Here is a 15,972-nt window from a genome sequence, read left to right on the forward strand (position 1 = left end):
AGCTGATAGGTCAGTGTCACATTTATTCAGCTGATAGGTCAGTGTCAAATTCATTAAGCTGATAGGTCAGTGTCACATTATTAAGCTGATAGGTCATTGTCACATTCATTAAGCTGATAGGTCAGTGTCACATTCATTAAGCTGATAGGTCAGTGTCACATTCATTAAGGCAATAGGTCTGTGTCACATTTATTCAGCTGGTAGGTCAGTGTCACATTTATTCAGCTGATAGGTCAATGTCACATTATTCAGCTGATAGGTCAATGTCATATTCAAGTCAGCCGATAGGTCAATGTCACATTATTCAGCTGATAGGTCAATGTCATATTTATTCAGCTGATAGGTCAGTGTCACATTTATTCAGCTGATAGGTCAGTGTCACATTTATTCAGCTGATAAGTCAGTGTCACATTCATTAAGCTGATAGGTCAGTGTCACATTCATTAAGCTGATAGGTCAGTGTCACATTCATTAAGCTGATAGGTCAGTGTCACATTTATTCAGCTGATAAGTCAGTGTCACATTCATTAAGCTGATAGGTCAGTGTCACATTCATTAAGCTGATAGGTCAGTGTCACATTCATTAAGCTGATAGGTCAGTGTCACATTCATTAAGCTGATAGGTCAGTGTCACATTTATTCAGCTGATAAGTCAGTGTCACATTCATTAAGCTGATAGGTCAGTGTCCCATTCATTAAGCTGATAGGTCAGTGTCACATTATTCAGCTGATAGGTCAGTGTCACATTTATTCAGCTGATAAGTCAGTGTCACATTCATTAAGCTGATAGGTCAGTTTCACATTCATTAAGCTGATAGGTCAGTGTCACATTCATTAAGCTGATAGGTCAGTGCCACATTCATTAAGCTGATAGGTCAGTGTCACATTATTCAGCTGATAGGTCAGTGTCACATTTATTCAGCTGATAGGTCAGTGTCAAATTCATTAAGCTGATAGGTCAGTGTCACATTCATTAAGCTGATAGGTCATTGTCACATTCATTAAGCTGATAGGTCAGTGTCACATTCATTAAGCTGATAGGTCAGTGTCACATTTATTCAGCTGATAGGTCAATGTCACATTTATTCAGCTGATAGGTCAGTGTCATATTTATTCAGCTGATAGGTCAATGTCATATTTATTCAGCTGATAAGTCAGTGTCACATTCATTAAGCTGATAGGTCAGTGTCACAATTATTAAGCTGATGGGCCAGTGTCACATTCATTAAGCTGATAGGTCAGTGTCACATTTATTCAGCTGATAGGTCAGTGTCACATTTATTCAGCTGATAAGTCAGTGTCACATTCATTAAGCTGATAGGTCAGTGTCACATTCATTAAGCTGATAGGTCAGTGTCACATTCATTAAGCTGATAGGTCAGTGTCACATTTATTCAGCTGAAAGGTCAATGGCACATTTATTCAGTGTAACATTTATTTATCTAATACTTAGTGTGACACTGGACCAGTGTAAAAGTTTATATTATTATTACATTACTGATATGTTTGTAGGAATCAGCTTTCCTGAGGTATTAATGACATTTACCAACTAATATAGGTTAGCATGATATTTATACAAATGTTCAGTCAATTTGTGACACAATATTTTGCAGATAGGTCAATGTCACATTTATTGGCCATCGTTGTTCCATTTCCTGGACTGCTGCATAAAATTTACCAGCAATATTACCCTGTCCAAACAAAACGGTTGAAAGGCAGACATATGACCCACAAAGCAAAATGTTATCATGGGTGTATCATTTTGTAAACTATATCATGAATCTATTGATTTTGTTTGTCCCTTACAGTCTAGCATTTAGATATTATGTCACAATAATAAACTATTGATCAGGGATTGTCTTTGATCCAATTTATACTCACAGACACACAGCACTCCCTGTCCAGTAAAATAACTCCTTTTTTCCCAATATCTTACACTCTGTCGACAAAATAGTCCTGCAAGAACTTCCTTTACATCCAGTTACTAATCTTTTTCACTTTTACCACCAATATTTTTATATTTCTGTAACAAAATCTCCCAAAATTGACTGCAAAGATGTGCATTATGAAAATTGTTCAGTTTTTAAAATATCATGAAAATAAAATTAATCCTTCCTTGCAAAAAACAAAACAACAACAACAAAACAATAAAATCAAATTCAAACTTTAATCCCAGGAAATTTTATCTCATGCAATTCTCATAGAATTTCCAGTTTTCTTGGCTTTGAAGATTTTTTTATTCATTATCAAAACGATCTAACATTATTTTAGCACAAAAACTTTGCTTGAAAATTTCGTTTTTTTATGAGTTTTGATACATTGTAATCCTTATGGCAGCAGCAAAAAGCACAAAAAGGCTGGGGTGTAATAAAATAAGTGTCTCTACATCAACATTTGCTGAGTTAACAAATCAATATTGTCTGTACAAGAAAATTTTTTATAGCAGAAAAAACAACACATCATAGATAATATAGATCATTATACGATACTACCATCATTACACAATATAAACATTCTCTACTCTAGTGCAATAAAAACCATTGCCAAGAATTTGGAGGATGAAAAAGTGGTCATTTTTTAGTCCATCAGCATTTCTCCAAATATCCAAGGGAAACAAATCTTCTTAACTTACAAGAAGCAAGTTCAAATAATTGTGCTTGTGTTACACATCCTGTATAAATATATCAAGAAGCAAGTTTAAAGGGACCTCCCTGAGATGTTTTGACAAGACAGGACTGGAAATATTTTTGCTGATATTTGAGTACCATTTGATATAGGTCTGTACCAATAACTTTCGTGCAAATTTGCAGTTTATTCCCTCACCCCGTTTTTTTCCAGAATAATCATATTTATTGAACAAAATGACCTACAAATGAAAAACATTGCAGAAATCAGAATCAATATTTAATTTAATTCTGAGTATATTACATTATCAGCATTTACAGACTTTTTTATTTTAAGTGTTTCACTTAATTTATGTATATAATCAGTTCAATAAAAACAAATGCTTTTCTTAAGCTTTTGACGTTTAGTCTTCTTCAGAATTTTTTTTTTTTTTTTTACTTAATTTATGTAAGAGTTTCAAATTTTATATTTTTATGCTTTTTGACCTCAGTGGAGTTCCTTAAATAATTTAATCCTTCTGGACATATCTAGTGTTCCTTAGCATTGTCAATTTGACATCATTCAATTAAATAACAACCTTATTGTATTAACCTGCCAATCAATGTCAGTATATAGTTTTCCTATCAGGCCAAAGATAGAGACAAATTGTTTATTTTAAGAGACCACCTTCTTATATTGACTACAAATTTCCATAATACTCAGATTCTGGTCCATTAAGGCATGATATATTAGTTCTTCTACTTCTCTGAATCACCAATATTGATTGATTTTTTCTTCAGTTAGACAAGTTCTTTCCCAATTTTTCTATTTATATTTTTGTTTTAAAAAGAAAATCTGATTCGATACTTATGATATATGAAAATAAAATATTATAATTTCTAATAAATCAAATATTCTTATTTTTCATTGTCATTCCAAACAAATGATCCTAGAATTACAATGTTTATTTCCTCCCTCTTAGGATGACTTGCCATATTGACTATCCCATCACGGACTGCCAGAGCTGACTGTCAACACTTGATGGGTCACTAAGAGACCACTAATTTTTTCAATTAATATATCCGATCTAAGCTCTAATTATAAAGGAAATTCATTGTACATATAATTATTAAGTGATGTAAAATTATTGTAAGTATCTCTAAGGAATTCTAACAGTCAGTGAAAATACCTATTATAAAAACAAACAAGAGGCATGCCTTAATCAAGTTTACAAAAAAAAACTTCACTTTATATCAAACAAGACACACCTGTCTGCCCACCTGCTAGTTTTTTTCACAGGTGATTTCACTAACCAGTCAGTGCCAGCCACTCTGGAATACTTGCAGCATTTTTAGATTTAATTAAATATACATCTGCCAATTTCATGATACCAGAAATTCCTTCACAGAAATTCTAGGCCAATTCAAAATCTGTTTAGCAAGACAAAATTTCTGTGTGATATAACAATGATTGTAGGTGGAAGGTGTTATTTAATGAAGCAAAAACCAACTCAAAAAAAATCTTCAATTTTAAAAATTACACCAACACTGTAAAGGTCAGATAGTGACTTATCAAATATATTTCAGGCTTAATTCGGCACCTATAAACTCTGCACCTACAAACTCTGTACTTATAAACTCTGCACCTATAAACTCTGCACCTATAAACTCTGCACCTATGAATTCTGCACCTATAAACTTGGCACCTACGAACTTGGCACATAGAGACTCAGCACCTATGAACTTGGCACCTACGAACTAGGCACCTATAAACTCCGCATCTACAGACACCTATAAACTCTGCACATATAGCACCTATAAACTCTGCACCTATAATTTTTAGTTTAACCACTGTGGCAAAATACAGTGTCTTCACTGTACAGACAGAATTATAGATTCAAAATGTTAATCAGTGAAATTTTCAGAATTGCAGAAAATCTGAAGAGCTATCATTAAATAGAGACAGCAGACTTTATAATGCAGGGCTTGATTATAGAGTTGTTAGTCAATAAGGCATGAACTCTGTCTTTGTTATAAAATTATTGTTTTCAACATGAAAACAAAAGGGGGAGACAGGAAATTTTGAAAATAGATGTACAACATTATTTTCCCGCAATATATCAATTACAGAAAAATGAATTTAAATGAGATAACTTTAACATTTCTATTCTGTTACTTAAGCCTTCATTCTAAACATTGTTTAGATATTGTATATGACATTATAAATGTATACAAAATTTTAATACATAATTACCATATACAATTTAATTATGTTGAATTTGATTCGTTCCATTAAGCAAAAATCCAATTTCATATAGGTCATCAAATTTTTACAAGGTTTCACAGTAATTCTAATCTATATTAAATATTTTTTTTGTTTGACTGTTACTGTAGATAAATAAAATTTAAAAAATCTTTCTCAAATATACTTCCTAGAATAACCAGACAATTATCTGAATTGTCAATATATCAGAAAACCTGGTCATTATTATCAGGTCCCATAATGACTCAAACAATCTTAAATCATGGGTTATAGGCAGGCACTGTATCCTAACCTTTGGCCCATTATCTTTACTCTACTGCTAATATGTCCCAGAATAAAGACACATTTTTGTTAAAGATGGTGTCAATTGCGGCAAAGGACACTTACATTATAATACCACTTTATTTTAGAGAACATGCTTATTCTAACACTAAAGTGTTTCCGGCATCATTTTTTTATGAGCCCTCAAAATGCCAACTTATATAATATTAAATCAAGTACGGAAACAAAGTATCCGCAGATTTTCATGTTGGAATGTTAGTAAAAAATTCATTCATGTAGTATACTGTCAAACATAACTGAAATATTTGGATGTACAAAATATTACTAATTGCACAAACATTTCATCAATCAGGAAGTTATCTTTAAGAAAGTTAAGTTATTGGTCAAATATCTGTCAAAACTTACATGAACTGAAATTCCACATAAGCATTGCAATGTACTTTTCACTATGTCACTACTATTCACTATCATTACTATTCAATATCAATGTACAATTCACTATCAATTCAATATCAATGTATAATTCACTATCAATTCAATATCAATGTACAATTCACTATTAATTCAATATCAATGTACAATTCACTATCAATTCGATATCAATGTACAATTCACTATCAATTCAATATCAATGTACAATTCACTATCAATTCAATATCAATGTACAATTCACTATCAATTCAATATCAATGTACAATTCACTATCAATTCAATATCAATGTACAATTCACTATCAATTCAATATCAATGTACAATTCACTATCAATTCAATATCATTGTACAATTAACTTTCAATTCAATATCATTGTACAATCCAATATCAATGTACAATTCACTATCAATTCAATATCAATTCACTTTCATTGTACAATTTACTTTCAATCAATTCAATATGAATGTATTATTCACTATATCAATGTACTTAATTCACTATCAAACATTATTATACTATTCACTGGCAATGTACTTTTCACATTCTTTTAAAACAGTGAATTATATTTTTAAACATATCATCAACAATTAAGACAAACATAAAATTTCAAACTTCTAGCAATACTGCCCTAGCTTCATAACCATACATAAAAAGTTACACCAGTTTAGATGTATACTCTATCTGAATGCATTTAAAAGTATGGCAGGTGGATGTCAACGTAAATTAACATAAATTATATAAAACAATTAAATATTTCATCCTGCAATTAACCACCTGTCATAATTGCTGTTTATTAATTATTAAATTGTTCAGCATCTTGTAACTATTGTGTTCTTCATAAATTAACAAAAAAATCAATTATGTAACAAAGTGATGTATAAAAAGTTTAAACAAAGAGCATTGTTTGATACCTATAAATGTTTAAATATATCAAACCATAAATTGCAATTTGTTGTTTATGGAGAAAAAAATAAAATCACAAAAAGTGTTTTAAAACAAGTTTCCTACCGTTAAAATATATTATAAATATTATACATGTTTTTATACACTGTAGGCAATGCTTCAATCTAAAACACAAGATTATTTCACACTAAATTCAAGAATGTGTGATATACATTCTATTGGAATATTACATGTTAGTGAAAAATAAATTTAAACAATCAAACATTTATAGATTGCCGTATATTATGTGTGTGTATTATATTGCTATTATTGTCTATTGTCAAGAGTACAGTATATCTGAAACTATATCCTGACTGTATATTGTTCACCTTCAAAAATTGTAGAAACTATCCAATGATTTTTTTTTAAATTTATAATTATATATAATTAATATATATGTAATATATGTGTGTACATACTGATGACTTTGTATATTTTATATGTCAAAATAAACTTTCTGTTCAGTTCTTTGTATAATTGATTTGGAATGGGTTAACATCACACCATTATGTTCCAGCTTTACTAGCTGAGGAAGACCTCAGGTGCCCTTTCATTTGTTATTCCAGGCACAAAGTCAGGTTACCTCAGAGTACCACTGACGTTCCGTAAGCATGCTGGATAGCTTCCTCAAATGAACTAATCCAAAGTCCCTGTCCGGATTCAAACCCACTGAGCCTTGTCTTTGCATAATACTCATTTATAACAAATATAACAGATAATAAATTATAAATGTTACTAAAAATATCTTCATGACATCAAAATGAAACTTTACAGACATTATGCTGTAAATAACAAAAGTATTATTTATGTCAAAATAAACAAATTTGTTGAGAATTTTTTATGTAACATAATTATATGTGTTTTTATAACATTCCAGTATATTATGTTACTGTATTACATACCACAAATTATATCAATTGTATTTTTATGCAAATTAATATGTCTGTACTGCATAAAAAAAATTCTGAATATGCATTCCTAATTGTTTAATCATCATTTCTACATTATATGTTGTCAGAACACTTGCACTTGGAGCTCCAAATAAAGGAAAACAGAAAATCTTACTTTAGGTTATAGAATTTCTAGTGTCACAACCAAGTTGGTGCCAGTTCATTCCATAAATGATTCATACAGGAATCTTCATTTTGCAAGCACAGCCAACTTTGATCTTTAAATATTAACAAAATTCGAATGTCTTTTACTACATGTAATTGCATTAATGTGAAATGAACAGATATACATGTATATCTAAAAAACATTCTGAAAATCATGTATCTGTAAAAATTTAAGCATATTAACTTTTGAACCTAAATTGCTAATGATTATGGAAAGGTCCCTTCCTTCACAAGTTGCACATGCCAAAAACTACATTTCAAGTGTGATAAATTAGTATAACCTACATTTTTCAAACCACATTACCACAGTATATTACAAACTTTGTAAAGCATTGCATGTAACTACTGCATTTCTGTTAACATGTATATAATTTAAGTTGATGTCAGATCGTGAATCAAGATTTCCTGTTAAGATAAAACAACAGCTGCTGTCAAGAGTGAGCCGCGCTGAGCAAGGTACGAGAGGCGAGGGGGAGCTGGGAGTCACGGCAACTAGAGCTATAATTGCTGTCAGACATAACTGTTGTTACATGTACATGTATATACATATCCTGTCTTATATAACAACTGTATTATATATATATATATATATGTATTTTACGATAATATTTATGTTCATTTTAAGACCTATTTCCTTACATATAAAGAGGAAATAAATACAGGATTTATTTTCATCGTATGGTATGAAAATAAATATCTCACGAGTGGCCGGAACCACACATGAAATATGATAATTTTCATATCACAAATGAAAATATATCATATCCTGTATCTATAGAAAAAACCTTGAATTTTCTATTTAGAATAAAAAAATTCTCATTCTCAAAACAATCACTTCAAGCTTGAACAGAGATACAAAATGGCTTCCTCTCCAACAGCAATTGAGGAATACAACTTTTACAAAACGAAAGATCTAAAATAAAGTGATAATTAATGTCTGCTATTGAAACAGTAGAGAGACATCGAGACTGTCTTCTCTTGTATTGATTTTCAAATTTCACTGTTTGTTCCAGTTTTTGTCTTTTAGACACATATCTGTAACTAAAGCTGTTAATGTGAAGAGAAATATTTCAAGTAAAATCAAATTGATAAAATTTTGTCTGGAATTTAAAACTATTTATTACATGCTTTTCGGTGGTTTATAGAAATATATCAGTGGTTTAAAACTGGTAATTTCACTGTTTGAAACAGTGAAATTACCACTTTGATAATTTCACTGTTTTGAATTTAAGCCCCTTACGTTGTTTCAGTGAAATACCAGCGTGCACAGTACTGGGTACCAACTTAATGACGTGACGTCGTAAATGATGTCACATTGTATTATTATTTGGCGCGCTTTTCATTCAATATTAGGTTTAATGTCTTTTTAAAACGTTTTTTTTCATGTAATAAAAAGAAAATTTGTTTAGTTTAGTGTAAGATCGAAATATATTTCACCTTGTGAACACCAAAAGTTCATATTTCACTCGTGGCTGCGCCACTCGTGAAATATACATTTTGGTGCTCACTCGGTGAAATATATTCCGATCTTACACTTAACTAAACAAATATCCTCTATATATTTGTAAATTGTTTCAAAGTACAGGGTATATGTAGAAATTATCATTTTACAAAACAGACAAAAAGATCATTGTCGTGTGTTTCAATAAACAAATTTCGTATTGGCTGTTGCACATTAAACTTTAATGGTTGGATCTCTGTAATTATTGGAGCGAATAATTATGCAGCCAGACAGCTCAGTCGGAAGAGCTGCAGTACCATATAACAAGGGTCCCAGGTTTGAGTCCTGGTCATTTCCCTCACCCTGCAACATTTTGCTCCCAACTGGAAACCATGCTTTTAAGTATATAGCTCTGTCAGTAAATATTGTTCTCTGTTCATATAAGAAATTAGAGAACAAATTTCAATATAGAAGGGGTGTAAATCAAGGGCTAGACCAGTTCTCTTAAATGGGGACACTCACTCCCACAGATTGTTGTTGTAGTTGGATAGCTGTTAAGAGCCCGAGTACAGTATTCAGAGGGTCCGGGGGGCCCTGTCAGGCTGAATACTTTTCAAACCATATGATATTTTGTTAAGTGAACATTTCTAGACTGTGACATTGACTTTATACTACTGAATGCACAACTTTAGCCTATATTGATGCCAAAAACACCTCAACAGTTCTTAAATCTAATGCTCGGCCTCAAGTCCAAAAATTCAGCAGGAGGGAAGGGCTGATTTTATACCTCTGACACAATTTATAGAATATTCTTAGGTTAGCCTAATGATTTATTTCCTTCCCCGCTTTGTTACCATAATAATTCCATATATCTGCAATAATTGATCCACCACTGATAAACAACCACCCATAAACAACCAATAAATCTATAATTATTGATGAATCATCAATATATACATAATTATATCAATATTTATCCATTGTTGACAAGACTTTTATCAGCTCCATTTAAGAATGACTCAGTAATTTAATCATTAATGCCAAAACTAATGAAATATTCAAGATCATGCATTGGTACCTTAATTATTTAACTCATTTCTAATCTATTATTCGAAGTAACTGCAGCGTATATTAGATATCTCGTACTTAACCATTCAAGAATTATTACTAGATTTAATAGTTGTCTTATCTATAATTCAAAACTACAGAAGTTTTAAGTTTTTATCAGTTTTCCTATCTGAGTCCTGATGGGGGTGGTCACAGTTAAACCATCATAAAATAATGACATGTGAGATCAACTGAGATCAACCTGCACTTAAAAACAGCCTCTACTTAAAAACAGCCTGCACTTAAAAACAGCCTGCACTTAAATACAGCCTGCACTTAAATACAGCCTCAACTTAAATACAGCCTGCACTTAGAAACAGCCTGCACTTAGAAACAGCCTGCACTTAAATACAGCCTGCACTTAAATACAGCCTGCATGCATTTAAATACAGCCCGCACTTAAATACAGCCTGAACTTAAATACAGCCTCCACTTAAATACAGCCTGCACTTAGAAACAGCCTGCACTTAAATACAGCCTGCACTTAGAAACAACCTGCACTTAAATACAGCCTGCACTTAAATACAGCCTGCATGCATTTAAATACAGCCTGCACTTAAATACAGCCTGAACTTAAATACAGCCTCCACTTAAATACAGCCAGCACTTAAATACAGCCAGCACTTAGAAACAACCTGCACTTAAATACAACCTGCACTTAGAAACAACCTGCACTTAAATACAGCCTGCACTTAAATACAGCCTGCACTTAAATACAGCCTGCACTTAGAAACAACCTGCACTTAGAAACAACCTGCACTTAAATACAGCCTCCACTTAAATACAGCCTGCACTTAGAAACAACCTGCATTTAAAATGATCATCTTTTCATTCTTAGTATTTAAAACATTTTGAAAGCCTTTAAAACTATGCTTGTGTGTGACATCACGGTGCCCACTGCCTCGATTCCCACTGCCTCGTACCTTTAGTTTAAATATGACAGTTCTTATTACATTGTTTACCAGGGACTATCACATTTACAACCATAAGTTTAATCGGGGACCTATACCTTTATATAAACGTATAGCTGTTATACCAGTGTTTATCAGGGAAAACAGAAGCTCTCATTATTTCTACCCACTCATTACTTCTGTTACTTAATTAACTTAATTACCTGAATTTATAATTAAAATCAGTTAGTTGCCATGGAAACAGAATTTATTTTCACACCATCAGCCCAATACGCCAATGTTTTTAATCAATAGGTAATGAAAAAGCATAACAAAAACATATGATGTTAACTTGAAACTGATCCTGTTTATTTTACAAGAGCAAGTGTTTTTGTTAATGATGATTAATGATAAAATATATCCTAAAGTTCATCATGACATATGGTATGATTACAAGGTTATATTGATATATCTATTCAAGTCCCAGTTTCAGATAATATTAAGGTCCCAAGATGCATTTCTGTAATTATATAATTCAAATATGAAGTCAAATATGCTCAAGTAAGTTTTCCCTTTGGTCATTTTTATCTATATTTTTTTGACTCTTTCTCTTTTGGAAGCAGCTTGTTTGTTTGTTTGTTTGTTTCATTTTACGCCTTTTTCCAACAGTATTTCAGTCATATAGGCGGGTAGTTTCCTAACCATCGTTCCTGGAGAGTTACACCAGTACTAGACTACCTTCCTCCGCGCTAAACTACCATAGCATCTCCCGGGGATCGAACCCACGCCAGAGAGGTAACTGGATTAGAAGTCATCGACTCTAACCCCTCGACCACGGAGGCGGTTTTGGAAGCAGCTTTTCAGCAACATTTTATGCTTTAAATGTATATGTACAACATTTTATGCTTTAAATGGATATACATATATTTTATGCTTTAAATGGATATACGTACATTTTATCCTTTAAATGGATATACGTATAGTTTATCCTTTATATGGATATACGTATAGTTTATCCTTTATATGGATATACGTATAGTTTATCCTTTATATGGATATACGTATAGTTTATCCTTTATATGGATATACGTATAGTTTATCCTTTATATGGATATACGTATAGTTTATCCTTTATATGGATATACGTATAGTTTATCCTTTATATGGATATACGTATAGTTTATCCTTTATATGGATATACGTATAGTTTATCCTTTATATGGATATACGTACATTTTATCCTTTATATGGATATACGTACATTTTATCCTTTATATGGATATACGTACATTTTATCCTTTATATGGATATACGTACATTTTATCCTTTATATGGATATACGTACATTTTATGCTTTAAATGGATATACATATATTTTATGCTTTAAATGGATATGCATACAACACAAGTGAAAAAAAGTGTTAAATTAGGCGATAATTAACTAAAACAGATTCAGTTGTGTTTGCTTGAGAATTTTTCATGAAGTAACTAATTATGAAAGTGCAGATATTATGGCAGACAAATAAAAAGAAGATATCAAAAGAAAATGGTCGTCTAATTTCTACATTCTCATCTAATTGTCTATATAGCAGACGGCACAGAGTAGACAAGAATAAGTGTGACAATATATTTCCTGTCACAGTTTTTGGTATGTAGGCTGTACACCAGACAGACATTGTCACATTATCACAGTATTGATTAGATAATACAGTCACAAGTTAATCATTATTAGTCCCTAATTACATCATTAAGCATAATTTCTTATTCACAACACAGAATGATTTACTTTACAAAATATCTTCTAGGTATAAGATGCAACTTATCTGGAGAGACGGAGTATATTTATGCTAAATTTCTGTTGGTATAAGAATGTATTTTAAACATTTATGCAAATGTTTTCTGTATAATTATTGTAAAGAACACTGTCAAATAATCTAGAAATATAAATATATTTCTTTCAATTTCTTGGTATTTTTGTTATACTGCTTTTAAAATTTTCAATTTGGTTGTGTTGGACAAATTTGGCCATGTTCGACAACCTTCAAGTTTCCACATTTCACTTTAATATTAAGATTTTCATATCAAAATAACAAATGATGGTTAAACTGGACAAACATGTAATTTATTTCTGCTGGCAGCAACTGGTTCTACCCAAACAACCAGTGCAGACCAAGATTAGCCAGCATATTAGTGCCATTAGATCATGGTCTGCACTGTTGACTATTCAGACACTTCTTATTTCGAAACGTTCCCCTAAAATTTGTGAATGGTTTTGTCCAGATTTAAAGATGGAAAAGCCCATTTAAGATTTTTAGACATGTAAGGATGAAACAGCTGTAACTGTGAGAGGACATGTACTTTTTGCACGTAATTCTTGCTGTGATTATATCACTTTAACATCTTTAATATACATGATGAGGCTGCGATAAATAAACATGATAAACAATAAATATAAAACCTGTTCAATGATTGGCAAAGTGCAGCTATACCACATTCACAGCTATACATACCTGTTGAGTTATGTCTGTTTTTTGTTGTTTTATTGCTTTAACAAACTGTCTTTATACATCACAAAATACATCCACATGATAATTCCTGTAAGAAAACACACCAACACCTAGTAATGAGATAATTCACAGGCTCTGAAATTACCACAAATACTTCAATAAGCACACATTTATATAATATGCATCATGAATGGAAATGCATTTTCAATCTTTAGCTAGTTTTTCTACCATACACTTATCAATAAACATAACATAACTATGCAAATACTGAAAATCAGATTCTCCCATAAATCAATTGTCTTTCCGTAAACTGTAGACAATAAAACCACCACATGCAAACTTAATACACCAAACAGAAGAAAATTCAATAATTTGGTTTCATACAGTATCCGATTTTAATGAACACACATGGCTTAATTAGCAGATATTGACTCTATCGGCCAGGTGTTTCCTTACACCTGAAATAATGTACACAGTAAAATCTATAACAATTCTCAATGCAGCAGTCTCCAGGATTGTTTTTCCTGATTTTTTTTAGATTTAAATCTTTAAAGTACAGCAGGTGTACAAATAAATTGATTTACCCAAGTATACAAGGTATATCACACTCCACTTAATTTCTCCATGTTTAATGTATAACAACTGTTAGCAGAGAAAATTACCAATAGGGTAGAAATATCATATTTTGACAGTTACATGTACTTGTTTCGTAAACATTAACTTATAAAGTTCTTAAAACTATTGATAAAAATTTATGATCTTGATCCTAAATTGATCCTCATTTTGATCCTATTATTTTTGAATTTGTTTTGTAATTAGTTGATTTTATCCCAAAATAGGTTGGTTTCTTTACAAATAAGCAATTATTTACAATTCGAATATGTACCATTTAATTCTAGCATAACACGATCAATTTTAGTTTTATAAAACAATGAAAATAAAATCAGGATCACCTGATCCTAATCCTGATCTTTTCTTTGTGAACACGGGGCCTGAAATAATGTACACAGTAAAATCTATAGCAATTCTCAATGCAGCAGTCTCCAGGATGGTGTTTCTTCCTGATTTTTTTTAGATTTAAATCTTTAAAGTACAGCAGGTGTACAAATAAAGTGATTTACCCAAGTATACATTGTATATCACACTCCTGTACTGAAAAACAGAGCAAATGACCCTTAGTCTGATAGTAATAGTAATAGGGTAGAAATAATGATAATTTCTTTCATATTTTGACAGTTACATGTACTTGTTTCGTAAACATTAACTTATAAAGTTCTTAAAACTATTGATAAAAATTTATTATTTTCTATATTTTGTTTTGTTTTTGTTCTGGAGATTTGCACCTTCATCTCTTGTCCTTGAAGCTTCCATTTTCAGACCAGTACATTATCAATTTAGGGGATACCAAAATGAAAATTCAAAGTCAGTCAGCCCAAAGAATAGAGTCTAGGCATGGATGGTCTGACTGTAAACTTGTGGTAAAGCAAACACTAAAACTTGTGGTGAAGCAAAGGCTAAAACTGTGGCAATTAAAGGCTCAAACTTTTGGCAAAGGCGGTGGTAAATCACGCCCAGTTCCAGCAGGGAAAAGGTTTAAACAACTAAAATGCTTTTATGCTATATGGTAGTTATGATGTATGACAGAGTAACTAAATTAAAACCAACCACTGTTATCCTCATTTCTTCTATATATCAGTCAGACTCACACAACATATTACACAACAATTAAAAAGGCTAAAAAATTTAGATTTTAAAAAATACAAAATTTAATATTAGTCAGATTGTCAATAAAATTAAGGTATTTTCTTTTTAAATTTGGATAATTGTAACTTTAAAGAGTGTACTGTAACTATATAACATTGTATAAAATCAATAAAATTTATATTTTGTATCAAGATATTGTCAGAAGTTCATTTACAAATTGGATTCTAAGCTTTTAAAACCATACATAAAATCTTATTTTCTTTAATCAAAATTATCAATAATTATCTTCAAGAAACTTACATAGAGCATTGTTATCCTGTACCATGTTACAAAGCACATGTATATATAAAAGTTTAAACCAGACATCCACACTGTCTCACATTAGATAAAGAAATCCATCTTTTATCCTCATTGTTCCTTTGTGGTTATTCCTTTGTCGTCATATTTCTGTTATCCTATGAAAAATGTAATATAAACAAATATATCACAAAATATCATCACAATATTGTATCTCTTTAAACCAATTAAAACAATTAACAAAAAAAAAAATTCACACACTTATGTAGAGATGGTAACTTTGCTCTAGATATTTAACACAAAGGAAGTTCAAGAATCGTAATATTCTAACATACATCAACTTTACACTGTATCATTATGTAACACAAAGTCTCAACGCATTGCTTAC

General features: G+C 31.2%; 1 protein-coding gene across 2 annotated transcripts in view; it reads right to left on the bottom strand.

Annotated features, from left to right (window-relative positions):
* LOC132739930 (ras-associated and pleckstrin homology domains-containing protein 1-like) overlaps positions 1-15,731 on the bottom strand; it is a 74,756-nt gene extending 59,025 nt beyond the window's left edge. The window contains exons 1-2 of one of the 2 annotated variants that reach the window (XM_060727764.1): positions 15,588-15,731; positions 13,587-13,671 (exon numbers count right to left, since the gene is read on the bottom strand). The gene's annotated coding sequence lies outside the window, so the exon portion shown is untranslated. The remainder of the gene's footprint in view (positions 1-13,586; positions 13,672-15,587) is intronic. The other variant, XM_060727765.1, reaches the window with a different exon arrangement.
* Positions 15,732-15,972: the final 241 nt, after the last annotated feature.

This window comes from Ruditapes philippinarum, unplaced genomic scaffold (assembly GCF_026571515.1).
Source record: "Ruditapes philippinarum isolate M1 unplaced genomic scaffold, ASM2657151v2 ctg1040_1_1_1_1, whole genome shotgun sequence".
In the NCBI taxonomy this organism is placed as follows: domain Eukaryota; kingdom Metazoa; phylum Mollusca; class Bivalvia; order Venerida; family Veneridae; genus Ruditapes; species Ruditapes philippinarum.